The 8191-nt window shown below is 42.5% G+C and overlaps 1 non-coding gene across 1 annotated transcript; it reads left to right on the forward strand.

The window, feature by feature from the left end:
* The first annotated feature begins 5667 nt into the window (after nt 1-5667).
* Nucleotides 5668-5774, forward strand: LOC141715711 (small nucleolar RNA R71). Its single transcript, XR_012572463.1, has one exon. It is a non-coding gene; the product is annotated as a small nucleolar RNA R71 (small nucleolar RNA).
* The last annotated feature ends 2417 nt before the right edge of the window (nt 5775-8191 follow it).

Below are 8191 nucleotides of genomic sequence, written 5' to 3' on the forward strand. Positions count from 1 at the left end.
CATATAAATGCATTCCATGCACGGGCATACCTGTTCATGGCGATCTCCGGAAAGTGACGATACTCATTATTGCCTGGACTGCGGGTCCAAACTGTGCCCGGTCGACAGAGAGTCGCACAAATCAAATCCAAGTCAAAATCCTCAGCAGTCTTTTCATTCCAGTTCTCCTCCTCGGGCTTCCTCTCTCGCTGTCCAATCACACGGCGAATCGCCGCAGGATGATAATCAACCGTCAGCCCACGGACTACAGAAAACCCATTCTTTTCAGCCTTCGTGTTCGCGTAGAACTCGCGAACAACGCTCATCGGTACTGCTTCGGGTAACTCACAAAAAGCTATCCACCCCTTCTCTGCAATCATGGGCAACAACTCACCATCCCTCCCTGATGGTAAAAACCCCCTCTCCTTCAGAATCGGCTTCCCCAACAGCCTAGTGTACTCCTCCTCCGCAGCTCTGTCAGTTAACCGAGGCCTTGCAGCAGTACCCCTCGATGAATCAGCAGTAGGAACTGTGCTGCTGCTGTCAATAGTGCGTGCTCTCTTGGGTGCCATTGATTCGTGAATAAAAGTGTGTAAGAACTGATTTTTGATGTTTGTGAGAGGGTTTAAGTGTAGGAAGTTTTGTGGGAGATATGTAGGATAGGTGTATGTATATATAGGGTGTGGATTAGATTAGGGTTTGGGAATTAAGGGATAAAATGATGGGGTAGTGGGAACAATTCGTGGGTTTTTGGGCTAAAACTGTTTTTCTGTTTTTGTTTGTTTTTTTTTTCTGAACTGTAAAAAATTTTCTGGAACTCGACCCCTGTTTTCTGATTTTTTTGTATTTTTGGATAGGTTATTAACTTCTAAGGGTTCCTGTAACAACAATTCATGGGTTGCCTCCCATGCAGCGCTTCTTTTTCGTCATTAGCTTGACGTTCCGTACCTTTCTCAAGTAGTCAACAAAATGGCACTAACCACCTCTCGGTTTGTCATGTCCCCATAGTAGTGCTTCAACCGCTGACCGTTAACCTTGAATGCTTGGTCCGAATCATTCTCAAAAATTTCCACCGCTCCATGTGGAAACACAGTTTTGACAATAAAAGGTCCAGACCACCTTGATTTCAACTTCCCAGGAAAAAGTCGGAGCCGAGAGTTGAATAAAAGAACTTGTTGCCCTGGCACAAATAACTTAGGATGTAGCTTCCTATCGTGCCACCTCTTCGCCTTTTCCTTATACATTTTGTTATTCTCGTACGCTTGAAGTCGAAATTCATCAAGTTCATTAAGCTGAAGCATTCTTTTCTTACCAGCTGCATCTAAATCCAGGTTCAGTTTCTTCAATGCCCAGTAGGCCTTATGCTCAAGCTCCGCCGGTAGATGACATCCCTTACCGTACACCAACTGAAACGGTGACATCCCAAGTGGAGTTTTGTATGCTGTTCTGTAAGCCCAAACAGCTTCATCGAGCTTTAAAGACCAATCCTTCCTTGACGGACAAACAACCTTCTCTAGAATACGCTTTATCTCTCTGTTAGACACTTTCGCTTGACCATTTATTTGCGGATGATAGGCAGTAGCTACTCGATGATTCACATTATAACGATGCATCATAGAAGTGAACTTACGGTTGCAAAAATGCGATCCTTCATCACTTATGATTACCCGAGGTGTGCCAAACCTTGTGAAAATTTGCTTATGAAGAAAATTTAGCACTGCCTTTGCATCATTTGTCGGTAAAGCTTTAACTTCGACCCATTTTGAGACATAATCGACTGCCAGCAAGATGTACTAATTATTGCAAGACGCGATAAAAGGCCCCATGAAATTGATTCCCCACACATCAAAGACCTCGACTTCAAGCATCACATTTAATGGCATCTCATCCTTCCTTGACAAATTTCCCACTCTTTGGCAACGATCACACCTTAAAACAAACTGATGAGCATCCTTGAACAAAGTAGGCCAGAAAAAACCTGCTTGCAGAATACGAGTTGCCGTCTTCTCACCTCCATAGTGTCCACCATAAACCGTGGAATGGCAGTCTCGTAATATCCCCTCCGTCTCACAGAACGGGATACATCTCCTGATGATCAGGTCAGCTCCCTGTCTAAACAAATATGGTTCATCCCACATATACCACTTCACCTCATGCAGAAACTTCTTCTTTTGAGCGGATGTCAAATTAAGAGGCATTATATTGCTGACGAGATAGTTTACAATATCTGCAAACCATGGTTCTTCCTCCTGAATTGCAAACAACTGCTCATCCGGAAAAGATTCATTGATTAACGTCCTATCTTGTGAAGTAGAATCGGGATTCTCCAACCTAGAGAGATGGTCAGCTACTTGATTCTCAGTACCTTTTCTATCTTTGATCTCTAACTCAAATTCCTGAAGTAAAAGCACCCAACGAATGAGTCTCGGCTTCGAATCCTTCTTAGAAACCAGATAGCGAATAGCTGCATGATCAGTGAATACTGTTACTTTCGTACCAAGCAGATAAGATCGAAATTTCTCAAAGCCAAAGACTATAGCCAAAAGCTCCTTCTCAGTAGTGGTGTAGTTCAATTGGGCACCATTTAAAGTCTTACTCGCATAGTAGACCACATGGAAGAGATTTTTCTTGCGCTGTCCCAGAACTGCACCTACCGCATAATCACTCACATCACACATCATCTCAAACGGTTCTGTCCAATCTGTTGCTGTAATAACTGGTGCAGTGATCAAACTCTTCTTGAGAGTCTCGAATGCTGCCAAACATTCATCATCAAATTTGAACGGCACATCTTTCTCAAGCAAATTGCACAACGGCTTAGATATCTTTGAAAAGTCCTTGATGAATCGCCGATAAAAACCCGCATGACCAAGAAAACTACGGATTCCTTTCACAGAATTAGGTGGGGGAAGATTTTCAATGACTCCCACCTTGGCCTTGTCCACCTCCAGACCCTTGCTAGAGACCTTATGCCCAAGGATAATGCCTTCACGCACCATAAAATGACATTTCTCCCAATTAAGCACCAAATTAGTTTCCACGCATCTTTTGAGTACGGCGCGCAGATTATTCAAACATTCATCATATGAGTGTCCAAAGACGGAGAAGTCATCCATGAACACTTCGACGTTATTTCCAATCATGTCAGAGAATATAGCCATCATACATCTCTGAAAAGTGGCCGGGGCGCCACATAACCCAAACGAAACTCTGCGAAAAGCAAATGTGCCAAATGGACAAGTAAAGGTAGTCTTTTCCTGATCCTCTGGTGCAATACAAATCTGATTATACCCGGAATAACCATCCAGAAGACAAAAATACTCATGACCCGCCAATCTGTCAAGCATTTGATCAATAAATGGAAGGGGGAAGTGATCCTTCCTTGTGGCTTTGTTCAATTTTCTATAATCCATGCATACTCTCCATCCTGTAACTGTTCGGGTAGGGATGAGCTCATTCTTTTCATTTGCGACCACAGTGATACCTCCCTTCTTAGGTACACATTGTACGGGGCTCACCCACGAGCTGTCATAAATAGGATAAATGATGCCTGCATCTAGCCATTTCAGAATTTCTTTCTTCACCACCTCCTTCATGATGGGATTCAGTCTTCGCTGCTGTTCCACAGTTGGCTTACTACCTTCCTCTAGCAGAATTTTATGCATACAATATGAAGGACTTATCCCCTTGATGTCTGCTATGGTCCATCCTATAGTCGATTTGAATTCTCTCAAAATCCTTAAGAGCTTGTCTTCCTCACTACCTGAAAGGTCAGATGAAATAATAACAGGTAACGTAGATGAATCACCTAAAAAAGCATACCTCAAGTGTTCAGGTAATGGTTTGAGCTCCAAGGTAGGTGCTTCCTCTATTGATGGTTTGAGCTTTCCTTCAGCATTCTTAAGGTCAGAAGTACCAAGAGATTCAAATGGTATGTCCAGCTTTCGCTTCCATGGAGAAGCGTTCAGATATTGTAATTGCTCGTTGCTATCTTCATCATCGCTGTCAAAATCCCCCACTAAGGCCTTTTCCAATGCATCAGACATTAGCATGTGATCGAGTTCCGAAATAACCGCAGTATCAATCACATCCACTTTTAAGCACTCCTCATCTTCTGTAGGGAATTTCATTGCCTTGAATACATTGAAGGTCACATCCTGATCTTGGACCCGCATAGTAAGTTCACCTTTTTGCACATCTATCAAGGTACGGCCAGTAGCCAAGAAAGGCCTTCCCAAGATTATGGGAATCTTCTTATCTTCCTCAAAATCCAGAATAACAAAATCTGCTGAAAAGAAGAGCTTATCCACCTTGACGAGCACATCCTCAACTATGCCCCTTGGGTAAGTAATGGAACGGTCAGCCAATTGTAGCGACATGTATGTGGGTTTTGGATCAGGAAGATCCAGCTTTTTAAAGATCGACAACGGCATCAGATTAATGCTTGCTCCCAAATCACAAAGGCACTTGTCAAAAGTTAGATTGCCAATGGTGCAAGGAATGGTGAAGCTTCCTGGATCTTTCAGTTTTGGTGGTAACTTTTGATGCAGAACAGCGCTGCATTCTTCCGTGAGAGCAACGGTTTCAAGGTCATCCAGTTTCACCTTCCTTGCAAGAATAGTCTTCATAAACTTCGCATAACTAGGCATTTGTTCCAGAGCCTCAGCGAAAGGTATATTGATGTGAAGTTTCTTGAACACCTCCAGAAACTTCCCGAACTGTCTATCCAGCTTTTGTTGCTGCAATCTCTTAGGAAAAGGTGGTGGAGGATAGAGCTGTTTCTCCCCTGTATTAGCCTCAGGCAGAGTGTGTTCAACAGTAGTCTTCCTTGGTTCCGCCGCTTTCTCCTTTTGCTTAGACTCTTCATCTCTAACTTCAGCTTCGACTTCCTTTGCCTTTTCAGCATCAGCCACTTTTCCAGACCTTAAGGTAATAGCCTTGACTTGCTCTTTAGCTTCCTTCCTGCCTGGTACTTCCGTGTCACTGGGAAGAGTGCCAGGTTGACGATTGAGCACTGCATTGGCTAATTGACCGATTTGATTTTCCAAGGTCTTGATAGAAACCGCCTGACTCTTGCACAACAGCTTAAGTTCCTCAAAATCAGCACTAGTGGGTGCAGCTGTACTTCCCTGTTGAGGATATGATTGCCTTGTAGCATACTGCTGTGGTTGCTGGAATCCAGGTGGGTTAAACTGTTTACTCATTCCTTGCTGATATGGTGGCTGAATAGCATTCTGATTATTCCCCCAGCTGAAATTTGGATGATTTCTGTTATTAGGATGATAGGTCGCTGGCACAGGCTGCTGTTGTCGCTGATAATTATTCACATACTGAACAGATTCGTTGACAAGAGAACACTGATCCGTAGCATGAGAACCTGCACAAAGCTCACAAACCATAGCTATTTGATTAACTCCATACGTAGCCAGAGAATCAACCTTCATTGATAGCGCTTGGAGCTGGGCTGCAATAGCGGTGGCTGCATCAACTTCCAGAATACCTGCTACTTTGCCTGACGTCATCCTCTGAGTTGGGTTTTGATGCTCATTTGCAGCCATCGTCTCTATAAGATTATACGCCTCAGTATAGCTTTTAGCCCATAAGGCTCCTCCAGCTGCTGCATCGAGCATGGGCCGAGATTGGGCACCCAAACCATTATAGAAACCAGTGATCACCATCCAATCCGGCATTCCATGATGTGGACATTTTCTCAACATTTCCTTGTAGCGTTCCCAAGCCTCGCACATAGATTCTGTAGGTTGCTGCGCAAACTGAGTAAGAGCACTCCTCATAGCAGCAGTCTTTGCCATTGGATAAAACTTCACCAGAAACTTTTGCGCAAGATCTTGCCACGTAGTGATGGACCCAGCTGGTTCAGAATGTAACCAGTCTTTAGCCTTATCCCTCAGTGAGAATGGGAAAAGGCTCAACTTGATAGCCTCATCAGTCACGCCATTATACTTAAAAGTGCTACAGATCTCGGCAAAATTCCTTATGTGCATGTTGGGGTCTTCAGTTGCCGCTCCTCCAAAAGAAACAGAATTCTGCACCATCTGAATAGTGTCCGGCTTGATTTCAAAGGTGTTAGCTTGAATAGCCGGATGAAGGATGCTTGACTGAATGTCATCAATTTTAGGCCGAGAAAAATCCATAAGAGCTGGATCAGCTTGAACAATACGATCTCCCATGTTTACTGGTTCTTTCTGCTCAGTTCCTGAATCCGAATCCTCAAAATCTAACTTCTCCGGAATATCAAGAACTTCGTCTGTCTCCTCAGCTGTATCTAAAGTCCTCTTGCGAGCACGAGAACGAGTTTGCATAAACGCTTGCTAAAGTACCTGAAACACAACCGAAAAGAGTAAGTAACTACTACGTCCTAATCACTGAGTCCTAATGACCAATGATGGTAAGTACATAAACTAAACAAATACGCCGAGTCCCCGGCAGCGGCGCCAAAAACTTGTTAGGGCGAAAACACGCGCTAATATTCACGCAAGTATACGCGTTCGCAAGTAATATAGAATACTTTCTAGTTCGTTCCCTCAGAGACTCAGACTAAATTATTGTCTAATTAAACTCACTCACCAATGTATGATTACTTCTCAATGTTAAGATAATAACACTTAAAATTGTTGATTAAATATTAACTATAATTAACTACTTAATTAACCACTTAACTAACACTTTAATTTATCAATAATAAAACACTCATGAGATCACAACTTCATTATTACTTCCTTCTATAGCCATTGTTATTACCTTTAGCATGTGACAGTGATGATATTAATCGAATAACACGAAACTGATAAAAGCCAACTTTCATTGTACTAATACCATTCTACCAAGCATCCACAATTAAGATAGAAGTTGAATAGTCATCAATTATGTTGAGTTCCTATATATCTACAGAAATTGACAACACAACGATTTAAGCTCAAGTTATTCCTTTTGATTACATAGGGCAAATAAAACTGTTAGAGTTACCCACTAATCATGCTCAACGTACATGAACCTATGCTAGCATGGCAAGTTCTAAATCTCAAGATCCACCGTCGCTTCACAAGAGATTAACACCCTATCTTATATGTTCGCGACGCACATAAGACGAATACGCACAACCAATACTAGATATCAAGCAATCATCACACACTAAAGTATTAAACAATTAACTAAAGAATTCCATAATAAATCCGTTGCAACCCCATGATCACGATTAGCCCATAATAGAACTTATCGCCATCATGGGTTCATATGAAATCATGACAAACAAACACAAGAAAATAATAACTAAACTAATTATATTAAAACAGAGTACGTCACAAGAGTAAATAAGTCAAAGCAAGAAAACTAGCATCCAACGTTACAACGAAACAAGAATCACAAGAATATATGCTCCCTCTTCGTTGCGGTGTGCTAAATCGGTCTTCTTCCTTATCTCCTTCGCTTCTTGCGTAAAACACAATCTAAAACATAATCCCCTTAATACTCTCTGTGAAAACGTCTCAAATCTACCTATATAATAGTCCCATAAAACTCAGATTACATAGAAGTTGGAAGCCAAACAGAAGTAGAAGTCTAAAATAATTTATCTTTTTCCCCGACCCTGCGCGGCCGCTCAGCATAGCTGCGCGGGCGCGCAGGTTGCTGCGCGGCCGCTCAGCATTGCTGCGCGGGCGCGCAGGCCTCTACTGGAAAAAATCCAGGTTTGCTCCGTTTCTTCGCCGTAATCTGCCCATTCCTTTCCTCTCGCAATGGTGAACACATGCCAAGGCTTATTCTTGATGATTCCTCCCCCGAAATGCAACTAATACCCTGAAATGCATAAACACTAGAAAAACGCATCAAATACACAAAATACTTGATTTCAAGACACCAATTTAAGCCATTTTAAGACGTTCTAAGTGGTATAAAATGCCACTTATCATCAATCTCCCCCTTAGTCTTGGTGACAGGCATAAGTAGTGGAGTTGGTAATTATGGCCTTATTCCTTCAGGTAGTGAGGGCAGTGGGATGTTGAGTTTTCCCATGATGGCTCCCAAAGCAACAAAATTCTGCATTTGAAGATGCTTGTGAGAGTCTACCAGGGTTTTGATATCTAATTGTTGACTCTTTACTAGAGAAGTAAGAGCCTGATCTTGAGCATTGAGGGAGGCATTTGAAGTCTCTAGAGAAGCAACCTGTGCCTTGAGATCTTGAATATCTTGAGTTGAG

This window comes from Apium graveolens, chromosome 3 (genome assembly GCF_009905375.1).
Source record: "Apium graveolens cultivar Ventura chromosome 3, ASM990537v1, whole genome shotgun sequence".
Lineage (NCBI taxonomy): Eukaryota > Viridiplantae > Streptophyta > Magnoliopsida > Apiales > Apiaceae > Apium > Apium graveolens.